Source organism: Pteropus medius, unplaced genomic scaffold (genome assembly GCF_902729225.1).
Source record: "Pteropus medius unplaced genomic scaffold, Ma_sr-lr_union100, whole genome shotgun sequence".
Taxonomy (NCBI): domain Eukaryota; kingdom Metazoa; phylum Chordata; class Mammalia; order Chiroptera; family Pteropodidae; genus Pteropus; species Pteropus medius.
In genome coordinates, this window is record NW_024349802.1 from 22,016,923 (window position 1) to 22,030,521 (window position 13,599).

Here is a 13,599-nt window from a genome sequence, read left to right on the forward strand (position 1 = left end):
TTACTAGTCTAGTGTGTATTTGAGCTTTGGCATTCAAATGTCACTGACTGGACCTTTCCTGTCCTTCTACTAATCTGGATCATGGGGAGAACTCCCGGTGCCCTCAACTAGATACTGTCCCAGTCGTTTCTTTATAGCTACTGTGCCTCTTTGGAGCCCTGTAAGCTCGCATGCTAGGGAGTTTTGGGAGGTAGCAGCAGGAGCAGCAAGAGATACAATTATAGCAGAACGCAATGGGTTCTGCTTCATTTGAGTGTAGCAAGACTGAAATAAGAAAGGGTCCTGAACCATCTAGAGAAATTAGGGGGGCTAAGACATGGGTCACCACCTGGGAGCATCTTTCACAGTTGGTGTAAAAGGTGCCTGATTGAGCTTGCACAGTGTGCATGCAATGATACTAAGTGACATGGGAAGATACAAAGGAAACAGAAAACCTGTGCTGTGCTGCAGGGGAATGATTTAAGAGATTGGTTCCTGACAAAACCACCAGGCCCTAAACGTTGAAATCATAATGCTTTTTCAAAATAGTCACCTCAGTGATCCATGCACTCTTTTCAACAATACTGCCAGGGCTCATTTACAAAAGCCATTTGAAAATTACTTTCAGAATTATTTTGAGGCATACAAGAAAATCTGACTCCATTCAGAGCAGGCCTCAGTTTTATTATCCAGCTTAGTCACCTGCCTGCGCTTGGCCCTGAACTAATTTGAACTGTTTCCAATAATCAATGACAACATTCAAGGGCAAAAGTTTTCTGTCATTGTGGGTATTGACAAAGTACCTTATGCACCATTCAGGCAATTCCTAAGCTTCTCTTTGTATTCTCCGTAGTGTACAGCTCATCATACATATTCAATCCAAGTTTACTGGCTTTAACTGAAAGAGAGAGAGAGAGAAAGAAAAGTTCCAAACACTGGCAGTATTTCTTGAATAATCTAGCATCTTAAGGAGAATATTTTTCATCAACAAGGTTTGAAATTTTTATTCATAATTTTATTAAATCAATTATTTTATATCTCCCCCAAACACTTATCTAGTTATAACACTATCTGATTAACATTAATCAAAAAGTCATTAAAGCTCCCATTAATGTATCAGTCTCTCTGAGTCGTCCTGTTTTGCTTTAGAGTTGCCCTCATTCACCCACAGAATGATCTAGAACAATAACATTGGTAATCGTGACGACATTTGTTGAGCACTCACTCCATACTAGGCATTGTTCTAATTATATTTCATGTATTGCCTTATTTGATTCTCATATTCACCTTATTAAAAAAAAAAAAAGAATCATTATTCTTGTCTTCCCATTCTGGAGATAAGAAAACAGACTCAGGGAGTGGTTTGTACACAATCCCATGACTAATGAAAGCAGTCTCGTACTCAGGAAGAAATTCAGACATCCTTATTCTCCTCTCTGCTATTGCGATGATGTATTCAGTCGCTGCTCTGTTGAAAAACATAAAGGTTTAGTGTTTTATTGTTTTTTCTTTTTTTTACAAAGAATTCATCATCTTTATGTTAAATAAAAATGAGCTCAAAAAGTGAGAAAAAATAAAAGTCACCTGAAATTGAAGCATCAGGTCCTCACTTTTTGTTCATGTTTCATGGTCCCACATCGTTCATTGTGCCTGACCTGATTTCTCTGGAAACTGTTCATGAAGATATCCGCAAAAGTGATTAGCTACTTTGTTTTACAGCTACTCATCGCTATAGTCAGAGAAAACCATCTGTATATATTCCAGATCTGTTTTGCTTTTCTATGATTTTATGACCAGGGTGATGGTTTCCCTCAAGACAGTTGGGTACTTTCTTTTGGCCTAAATATGCTTTATCATCTACTTTTCTGTCTCGAAAGTGGGAGGGAATAGATAAAAGAGAAACACACTTTTCTTGGGTATCTATATGGGCTAACTTTTGTGTTCAGCAATAAATAGTAGATATGCTCGTCTAATCTATAAATACGCTTTAAGGTTCCTCGTTGCATGGATATGCGTGCTGGGCCTCTAAGAAGGGAACTAAGTATACACGGCCAATCTGTGAGACCTAGCATTGCATGCCAAAGTTATAACTCCGAAGCCCATGCAATTCTCCTACACCCTTTGGCCAGAACTCCTGCGTCTCTGCTGTTGTGCCAGCATCTGGGATATTTGCCCAACTCTGCTAAGTAAAGGCCGTTCAACCCCTCCCTGTGCACTCAACTTACCCTAGCTGTTCATACAGGTGAATGCCAATGTAGATTTAGCATTCCTCCTGGATACCCAGCCCAGGACACTGTAGCAGCCCTCTCTGGCCAGACAAGAGGGTTCTGAAATGATTCATGGCTGCCTGAGTGCAAGAGGGAGAAGGCTGGTAAAGAATGCCAGAGTCCCCATTACCGTTTCTCACAGTGCTCAGGCAGTCTTTGTGATGCCTCTCTGTCCTGTCCAATAGAAATTGGGAATGTGGTGGCCCTAAAGATTCTCGCTAATTTCTGCAAACTTCATGTTAAATCTTGCTTCAGAATCCTTCCCTTTGTCTTAAGTAGACTTACATGATCACAGAGGCTACCATCTACCGTACATCTCAAAGCTCTCTCATGCATCCTAGCCCTCAGCCTACTTCATCAATATCAGAAGTGCTTGGTCCCAGAAGAAAATGGAACACTCTTTTCCTTGTCTTTACCTCTGTGCCTGTTGTAGTTCAAATCTTGTCTGTGACTAATGCTGCATAATCAAGAACATCCCAGCCATTAAAACAGCAAAGTTCTTTCTTATGTCTCACTTTAATTCAATTTCTACATCTCTTAGCTAATTTTAATATGTATGGGTAGGAGGACTTGAAGAAAAGGAATTTCCCTGCCCACTGCTCTCTTCATGAAATGACAGATTTGCTTCTTAGAGTTAAACTAATTTTTAAAATCACCTTTAAATGTTAGCACATCAGATCAACCTCTTAAAACAGCATGCACTCACTTAAAACACAAACCTCCAGCAATTTCTTGATGCCAAGAGGAGTAGCCGGAAGTCCTGCATTCCATATATTCTTGTCAAATACAGATAGAATCACCTTCCTTTTCATAAATGTCCACCTAGTTAATGTGATTCCTCATCAACTTGTCTTCAACATCCTGAATGTCAACATGTTTTCCAATCTTGGAGCTACAGAGAAAGAAAATTTTGCTGTCAAACTCTGAGTCCAAGTTCCGTATCTTCCCTTATCAGTTATGAAAACTTGAGCAAGTCCCTTGGCTTATCTGTCCTCATCTAGGAAACGAGGATAATAATACCCTTTCTTACTAATGGGGTTGATATAAGAAATTAATAAGGAAATGTGTATGATAGCACTTTGTTAGGCAGAAGTTGAAAGTTTTCAAGACAGCATTTTATAAACGTTCTCATGACCCATATCAGCAAGTTGCAGGAGATTTGTGGGAGGCAACAAGCTCTGGATCACTCTGCCAGGCTTTGATTGCCTACTCAGCCTCTAACCAGCTGTCACTTTGGGTGACTGCAAAACCTCTCTGAGCCACATTTTCCTCATTTCTAAAATGACAATAATGGTCCTAAATTCTTGGAGTAGTGAGAAGTTGGTTAGCACAAAGGTAAATATTCAGTGTTTCCCAATAGTAATATTAATGTTAATGTTAATACTGGTTCGCATCAGGTAGCAGAGTCATCAAATGTTAATTACTTCTATGATTCCATTCTACATTTTATTTTTAATATTCGTATTCATTCCACCTTTAATGAGATGGCAAATAAAAATTGTACATATTTAAAAGATACAATGTGATGTTTTAATATACATATACATTGTGAAATGATTACACAATCACACACCCATCACCTTAGAGAATTTAAATATTCATTTAATTTGGCAGTTATAGTTTTCATGGCAAATGAGGATATTGGTTTTTTTGGGCTTATGCATCACTCTTGCGAGTGTGATTGATCTGAGTCAGTCCATTTCAGTCCAACCCAGTTCTCGGATAAGGTCCAGTTTCTATACTTGCAAAGCTAATGGCCTCAGATTACGATTTCTAATCTGAGAGGCCCAGACTCTTTCCTTTCTGGTGTCTCTCTCTCTTCTACCCACAATTGTAACTAGATCCAGATTTAGAGGCTTAGCAAAGAGCAGGAAATACAGTGACATATTTTGTTATTTTCATTCAATTATATCATCACCGATCACATTTTAACCAGCTATTGCTATTAGCAGTCTTTTGTTTTATTTTCAGTTCTTTTACAAAGAACAGTTTAGATTTTCTAAATATATATATATTTACATATATCCACATACACAAATATTGTACAGCCCCTCTTTTGTGGTTTTCCTGGAGCACTTCTTTCTTTAGTAACTCACCTCGCTTCCCACTCAGAATTGAGAGAGTTTGATTTCTTGCTAGCCTGAGACCTGAGTGGATGTTGAGTTGCCTGGGGAACTGAAGCTGAGTTACGCCTCGCCAGTGGTGATTGTCTCTGTCCATTTAAGGTCCACTTATCGTGAGCCCTCAGCTTAGTGAGAGCAGAGTTTACACTCGGAAGGAAGTTTCCTGTGTCATAAGCGAAGGTAGAGGAGCATGTTGTGAAACCAGCTGCCATGAAATTGAATTACAGGTACCGTATTCTTCTAGCCTTAAATTACTCCATTTTACCACGGGCCTTTTGGTTTGTTTGGAACAAATAACGGCAATTTACTAGGATGCTAAGAGATGAGGGTATAAGCAGTCAGAGGTTGTGTAAGGTTTCTATAATGATGGAAAATTGCTCCTATCCATTTCAACTATAGTTTCTCTCCCGAGCCACCATGCTGAAACGTGCAGAGAGGAAACGCCTCACTTTTTAATACTCTTTTCTCGGCACAATGCTCTTTACAGGCGCTCCAGGTTCCTCTAATGTTCTTAACCACACGATCAGTTTTATTTATTATCTTGTGGAATACGTTCAGTAATGACTTCTGAGGTGACCAGGAATAAATGGACAATTTGCTTTCCCTGCCTCGATCTCCTCAATCCATTTTCTCTTAATTTGGTGGAGGTGGTGTGGAGCTTCTGGACAAGGGAGTCACAGAAACGCTTTAAGGATGAGAGCTCCAAGACACCTTTTATCCTCTTCATAATTGGACATCTTTGGGCGTGGTTCCTACATCTGACCTTCTTCCTTCAATACATTTTAGCTTTCCAAGCAGCATTATTGTTTTCTTTTCAAGAAGGAAAGTAAATGATTTTCAAAGTTTGTTTGTTTGTTTGTTTGTTTACTTATTTATTTATTTCTCCGCCCTGGGACTGTTCATACACAAACTGCCTCAACATTCCAGGATGCTTGGAATGAGGTGGTGAATGGTGATCCTTTTTATGTGAAACAAGGCATTAAAGTGGTCATTGCTTTCTCAGAGCCAAACAAAAGTAGTGTTGGAGGTTGATCAAAATGTGTAGTCTTTGCGGAAAATCTAAATTTAAAAATAAATTGCTAAGTTTCCTAAATAATAACTGTCTACCTGTAGTATTTGAGACAATTCTCATGAAAAGAAACTTGGAATTAGGTGGGGGGCGGGTCTCTTACGTGGCTCAGGGTGCATCGGTGCTTTTGGACTCTTTCTGATATGCTTACAGTTTTAGCCATTTTATTACTATGCAAATATAAAGGAACACATTCTTTTTATAAAATTCCCATGATGAAGAGCAGAGGAATATTACACTTGCACCCCCGCCCTTCAACCTATTCCTTGTCCCATTAATACTAATTAGGGGTCTGTGTGTGTGTCTCCCAGATGTTTTTTGCATGAATACATGTCTGTAGATTAGTGCAGAGAGCACTATAGTTTTGCTTTGTGATTGATTATTTTAAGTAAATGGGATCACATTTTACTATTTTTTCTGTAGCTTTATTTTTTCCCCCACTTAACATTGCATTTTGTTGATCTATTCACATCAGTACAATATAGATCTCAGTCATTCTTTTTAATAGTTGAATATTTTTCCATGATATGGATATACCAAAGTTTATTAAACTTATTGATAGACATTTAAATTGCATTATTTTGCTTTTACAAAAAAGGTGTTGCTGTGAACAGTTGTGTATATGGCCTTGTGCATGTGTGTGCTAGATCTCTAGGGTAGGTATAATGACCTCTTGTTCTCAGGCTCAGTTTCTCCCAGTGGTGTTGCTTGTGCAATAACCATAATTCTCTATATAACACTTAAACCACTATCATTTATTAGGCCATTTATATGCTAAACATTCTATATACATTAATTTGTTCATGCATTAGTTAATAAATATGGATAGAATGTGAATTATGTGCTAAACACAATTATAAGTGCTAGAAATACAGTAATAAACACAATAAAGTTTCTTACCTCATGGCGTTTCCATTTTAGTAGAGAGTCCCAGACAACAGGTAGATAAACAACTGATACTATATATTTTTAATACAAACTGCAATGAAAAAAAAATAAAGCAGATAATGATGAGCAATGCTAATTATATAGAGTTGTCAGGTAGGACTTTCCTAAAGACCATCATTTGAGCAAGGATTTGAATGATTTGAATATATCATAGATTATATATGTATACATATAGGTTATATATGTTTGTGTATATCATCTGCAAGGTTATCCTCATTTTCCATTTTAGAGATTAGTAAACTATTGCTTAGAGAGATTAAATATGTATTAGAAATCTTTTTCTGTAGTAGGTAATGGAATATCCATCTAACAGTGACTTAAATGAATTAATTTTCCTACCATGACAAGAATGCTGGGGAAGAGGCAACTGCTTGCTCTGATTAAGCAACTCAGCGATATCAAAGCCAGCATCTTTATGCTACTCTCAGCCTTCTCTTGGACTTATTGTGACTTCCACAGTCAGCATGTCTACATTCCAGGCAGGAGCAAGGAAGGAAGAAAAACACCTGTTCTCTCTGTCTTTTTTATCAGGAAAGAAAGTAGGCTCGGCAGATTTCCTCTATAGACTTGTTGAGACGATCGATATTTCCTGGCTGCTTCTTGCTGTGAAGAAGACTGAAGCAGTGAGTATTTCGTTTTTATGATTTCTTTTAGTGGAGGAAAGCAAGGGTGGAAGTGGAAGTGAGTATTGGTTATTGTTTGCTTTGCCATGAGTTACATACCCAACAGTCCATGTCTAGCAAGCCAAGTCTGCCTGGCAGCAAAGTTCTGTTCTTCTAATCTCTCTTTATTTGATTCATTTGGGATAGTCATCATCTCCTACAGAATCTGGAGAGGTGGCTAATGTCAGTGACAGCTCCTCCTAAAATAGTAGCAGCAGTACCATATAGAAGGTTACAACAAAGTTTTGGTTGCTTTGTGGCTGATATTGGTAATATCACTCTCTGCTCTTTTAAATATAATTTCCAGGCATTGAAATTGGGTGAAACTTTTCCTGTGATCGGCCTATTGTTTCATAAGTGTTTTTTTGTAATCAGTGCAAATCCCTATGATTGATTTGTTGTAAATCCTGTGACCACAAACATACAATTTAGATATGGGGTCACAGGGAAAATATTTAAATAAATAATTTATCTTCTGAAGAAGTACTGACATAGTATTACTTCGGAGTTGTCCAGAGTCTCAGAGTCCTTTATACCTGTTGAGTGTTCTTCAGTTTACAGTTGTTTTCCTTGCATTGACTCATTTGCTTTCCATAACTATCCTGCCCTATGGAGAAATTCTGAACTGTCATTGGTTAGATAAAGACTGATCATTCCTAGAATACATATCAGTTCACTCACTCTAGCATATTGTAAAAGCCCTTAAAAGTGAAATGATCAGATCTAGTCTTTAAAAAACATGTTCTGTACATTTTTAATTGAAGGCAAGAATAATACACGTTAATTGTCAATGATACAAACAATACAAAAATGTTTACACCACACAGTGGAATTTCTCTGTAGTCGCAGCTCCAAAAGATAACTATTATTAGCAGATTAATTTATATCCTTTCAGACATTTTCCAATAACCATTTGCAATAAAATAATATTTTAAAATAATTATTGTTATAGTTTTTAATGGAATATGATAGTGTTTTACAGCTTTTGCTGCCTAAACCCTATTATGAACAGTATATTGTGATCTTTCCATACCAGTATGTCTATAATTACCTAATTATTTTTTAATACACAATATTTTATTTAGGAATTAATTATAATTCTTATAGCCAGTCTCCTAATAATGGCAATGTAGTTTTTTTTCCAAAAATGTTTAATATTATTATAAGCATTCTTGAACATATGTACATATCTTTAAGCAGATGTTCAATATTTCCAGAAGAAAAGCACTCAAAATAGTATTGGTTATTTAGTGGGCACATTTAAAAATTTATAGATATTGCAAAATTACCTTCCATCAGCAGTGCCCTTTCTCCTACATTCTGAGTATTGTACATTTTGGTCCTTGTTAATCTGAAAAACACAATAATTATTTATTTTTAAATATGCATTTCTTAGATTAACAGTGAATTTTTAAAATCTTTCACATAATTGTTGATCCTTATCTTTTGTCATCTTTATGCCCTTTGCCTATTTTTCAATTAGATTGTTTTTGTTTTTTGATGACATTCTTAAGATATCATAGGTGGGAATCATGCATGTCACCTATTTGGTCAGTTTTCCCCCTCATTTTGTCTTTTAACCGTGTTAATGGTATCTTTTGCCATGCCAACTTTAAAATTTTTGCGTAGTCAAGTGTGTCGATTTATTTTTCTCTCCTAGTTTCAGGCCTTATGTCAAAGAAAAGTCAGAAGCGGTCTGAACATACAGTATTTAAAGTGGGGATTCCATTCTGAGTGGAGTTTTGGCAGCATGGGAGCCTGCTGGACTTAAATGATTATCATTCTGTGGCTGATATTTACCCACACCCATTTGCAGTGTAGTCCAAACCAGGATTTAATAACCCATAGCATATTTGCACAGGCTTTCTCATTTTCTAACCATTTAAAATTAGTTCTGAAAGAAGAATGACTCATTTTTTAATATAGTTCCCTTTAAATCTAGCTCTACCCTGAGAAGTATTTTTTTTTTACGGAGAATCAGTGGCACAGTTACAACAGCACAGGCATAACTTCTCGGAAAGTTTCATGGTTTTGTTTTGTCCAAATGTTCTCTCTAATGCATCATAAGCTCAAGCAACGCAAACTTGTCAATGGTGATGGGTTTTCTAAAGGAAAGGAATTGGAATGAAAATGATTTGGTAAGAGAAGAGAAATGGACATTCAACAAAATCTGCAAGTTAGTGAGGCAGTATGAATATAAATGACACATGGAATAAAATCTATACAGTTTATACTTCAGTGTTCTTTGCTTGAGTGTGGAAATTCTATAGGCCGGGGCATGAGTTCTGGCTTCTACACTTAATAATTATGTGAAACAAGTTACTTAACTTTCAAAGCCTCAGTTTCCTTATCTGTAAAATAGGGTAATGGCTGTAACTGCCATTACCTAAAGATCATTTATTTGATCATTGCTGACCTTCATTTCAATGCTGATTATAAAAATCCGGGTGATCTGTTTTAATGTCAGTATGCTTTGGCCTCAGGTGCAGATACTATTTAAAAATTATAGCAGATGAAAGTGAAGGAAATGAATAAAAACTGAGTAAAACTGTCATTAATTTGGCATTTTATAAGCAAGTTCTTTCTGGCAGTCGATTCATGCTGTCTGTTAAAGTAGCCCAACTTTTCATTTTTATTTTAATTTTTACATCTCAATCTCTCGTGACTTAAAAATGATGACATCTGAATATTTCTCAAGCAGTTACTGCATATTTATGAGGAACAGTTAATCTGGAAAAGTAGAGAGAGAAATCATAAAATTTTAGAGCTGAGTGGAATTCAGGAAATTGAGGAAATTGAGACTCAGGCAAGTTCTGTTACTTGCCTAGCATCAAATATTAGTAAGAATGATAAAAAGCAACTACTGCAAAATTGTAATGTTTCAAAGGGGTCTTGGGCTGGTTCCATTGTGTCACACCTATGAGGTACAGGATTGCAAGGTGACTTTGGCTTCCACACCCTTTCTTTCTCTAGGTGTCAGGGGCCATCTAGATGTCCAGGAAAGGTGTTCTCACAGGTCGCAATCCATGGGGGATCTCAACAATGCCCAGGTCACAGATATGTGCAGCTCCCATCAGACAGCCAGCAGCCTGAGTGCACACTGTCCTGGCAGTAGTTATGGTGTTCCCTGCTGGACATGCTTGGAGGCTCAGCTACTAGAAACCCTAATGAGGCATAAGCATGTAAACAGAGTAGACAGGATGAAGGAGCTTGTCTGGTCCTCAGGCACGTCGGGTACAGACTGGACTTCTCACAGGATGCCCCATAGAAGATGGAGGCCTCTGGAGGTGACCTCATCTCCCTTTGGCATGGCCTTTCTAGGTATGGTCCTCCTGTCTAGGATGCCTCTGACCTCTAATCCTAGCAGCACCGCTATTTCTCTTTTTCAGCTCAGGACATTTATTCTAGACTAGGGCGAAAAACTGTTTCCACCTTATTTGGCTCAACCACTCCTAAATCTATTTTCTATGCCTAAGAGACCACCCATTCCTTGGGTCTCGAAATTGACTCTTCCTTGTGGTCTCTGCATATTCCTGCTGTGTTATCCGTGTTATTCCTGGAGAAATGACTGCAGAATATCTCTGATGAGTGACAAAGGGCCAAGAGAGAGGAGGGAATCCTGAGAACAAAGCACATTTGTGTGCATTTCAACAATATCATCTTGCCATTATCAACATCGATATCATCATCAACACCGTCATCACTATCACCACAACCACAGTCAAGTGGGTAGATTTCTTTAGGGCTTATTAAGAAATTGCCAGCAAATATCAGAAATGCATTATATTGTTTTGTTATACAGATTCCCTGCAGTGTTGGTAATTTCCTCCATTTTGTAAGTGAGGAAACTGAGTCTTATAGTATTAAGTAACTTGCCTACACAGTGGTTCTCAGTCAAGGGTTATTTTGTCTCTAGGGGATATAGCAAGGTTTGGAAACATTTTTGATTGTTATGAATAGGAGAGTGCTACAGGCTAAACATCCTGTAATACACATGTAGTCCCCCTCATACATACACACACAGTAAATAACTTTTCAACTCAAAATGTCATTAATGCCCAGGTTAAGAAACCCTGGGCTAACATGATGTGTTAGTAACTTGAAGAGAGTTTTATCACTGCATATTTATTAAAGTCTTGTACCATATCTAGATAATCATGTGTTATTTCCTTATTGATCTGTTTATGTGATAAATTCTAGCAGTAGATTTTCACATGTTGAAAGCATTCTTTCATTCTGGGCTTCAATTTCATGTCGTCGAGAGTGGATGAAATACAGAATGGATCCCTTACTACCCTGGCAGGTGAAGTGATATTTCATAGTGGTTTTAATTTGCATTCCTCTAATGGTTATTGACGTTGAACCTCTTTTCATATGTCTATGGGCCTTTTGTGTGTCTTCTTTGCAGAAATGTCTATTCAGGTCCTCTGCCCATTTTCAAATTATTGTTAGGTTTTTTTTATTTTTTATTTTTGCCAAGCCTATTTTCTTTTTTATTGCTACATCCTCAAGACATGCTACAGTTCTGGACTTTTAACGGGTGTTCAATTAATATAAATTGAATAAATGAAGGAATAAATGAACGAGTGAATGATTGAATCCATTTTTCTATTGATGTGGTGACTGGACAGGAAGAGGACTCAGCTGTTTTATCACCTGTGGCCTGAGTTTGTCTCTTACCTCTGTTATGGTGCATGGATTTGAAGTGGGAAATGCTAGTCCAGAGTGGCCACCAGGAAAGAGAGTGTCAGGTTAATATTGGGAGTCAAGGTGTGAGGCCGGGGAACCAAGGAAGTAAAGAGTGAAGATCTAAAGGTCAGAGTAGATGTTTTCATGGGTGGAGTAGTTCCATATAAAGTAGTCAGAATGCACATATTTATGGCATGGTTTATTTGTTTTTGCTGATCTCAGTTGTGGTTTTACATGTCAAAATGATTAGCTCCAAACATTATTGTACATAAGAATCACACTGTGCTTGCTAAAAATGCAGACTTCAGAGCATCTCTAGAAAATGATTCTGAATCAGTAGGTTCAGATAGACCAGAACCCAAGCATCTGCATTGTAATAGTAAAGGAGAGAGTGAGGTAGAGCAGGAAAGTGAAGAAAAGGAAAAGCAGTTTAAAAATTTCTGGCCAATTACAACCTTCTGAAATAATGAAAAAACACAAGTCATGGTGAACATCTTAATGGCATTATGGCAACTGTGACAATGGATTCCATTTAAGCAAGAAGAGTGATGCAGAGTTATCACACCCATGAAACGTGCTAACTAATCTGTGGCGCATGGTGGCTCCTGTTTTTAACTCATACATGACAAAGATTAATGCTGATTTTGCTTCCCTTGTCTAGATTGACCCTTCGCCAGGTATAAATATCAACCTTGGCCTTTCATGCTGACTCATTCTTAATCAAGCTCTAATCAACAGAAATTATTAGTCCCCAACTTATAAATATAAGCATTTTATGTTATTTTTACAAAATTTATCTTCAGGAGCAGAACTATCTTTAGAAAGAATGTGGGACAAAAAAGTTGGAGTTAAAAACAAAAAGAGTTTAGGTGGAAAAGAATGGATCTACAAAGCTGCCTTAAAAAGACAGTTTAATTACAGCAAGAAAATCAGTATTTAAAGAACTGGTTAAAAAACTGGCCTCTCAGATGACCAATTAGATCATAAAGCTTGCCTCGTCCTGATTTCACTGGCACGTAGCACAGGGTGTCTCCTAGGGGACCTGTATTTTTTTAGTCATGCAGTGCTTCACAGCTGGGCTGAAAATGATGCCACATTATTTTTGAATGCAAGAAACTTGTGATTCCAGACTCTCCCAGGATTTTAACTCCCTTGCTTAAACCGATTGACACAACAACAGATGGTCCACATTGGGTTATTGCAACTACCTTGAATATTAAAGATAAAACTCTTTGGAATAACAACTAGTGTATTAGTCTTTGTAGACATCTGTGAGAAGTATTCTGAGTTCTACTGTAGAATATGAGTCTTAAGGGAATACAATACCTGCCATGATCAGTGCTCAATAAATGCCTGAGATATAAGATGCATTCATTGAGAGAATCCATACTACTGTCCTCCAGTCTCCATTAGGGTAGATCAAGTTCCCCAGTATGTAGATTCTGGGATGGAGATTAGCATGTAGAACTTCTACTAAGAGGGCTTTTAGGATCGATATCTGTATAGGGGAAGGGAAAGAAGGATTGAGCAGATGGAGAAGTTGAGGTGCGATGCAGTTTCAAAGTAGCCTCTGCAGGAAGTATACCCCATGGGGAGCTATAAATCTTGATGGTTCTCTACAGCTGTCCCTAGTTGAGGTGAGGAAACTTTATACCCCTTGTAGGACCAGTCATTGGATGTAGGCTGGCTCATAAGGGCAATTCTCAGAGAGGATTTATAGCTGATGGCTCTGCTGGCAGCCCTCCTGGCAGCTGAGGGAATAAATCCTTTATTCCTGAAAGGCATCTGGGTAACACTTATTATTCTGTGCTCTGTGCTTGTGCTTGGGTACCCTTTGGGGCTGGCTCCAATGAGAGTGTATG

General features: G+C 37.7%; 1 protein-coding gene across 11 annotated transcripts in view; it reads left to right on the forward strand.

Annotated features, from left to right (window-relative positions):
- SGCD (sarcoglycan delta) overlaps positions 1-13,599 on the forward strand; it is a 1,323,040-nt gene that overhangs the window by 720,942 nt on the left and 588,499 nt on the right. For 10 of the 11 annotated variants that reach the window (XM_039836682.1, XM_039836683.1, XM_039836688.1 and 7 more), the window contains one exon: positions 6,918-7,009. The exons of the other annotated variant lie outside the window; for it this stretch is intronic. The gene's annotated coding sequence lies outside the window, so the exon portion shown is untranslated. The remainder of the gene's footprint in view (positions 1-6,917; positions 7,010-13,599) is intronic. 11 annotated transcript variants of the gene reach the window in all.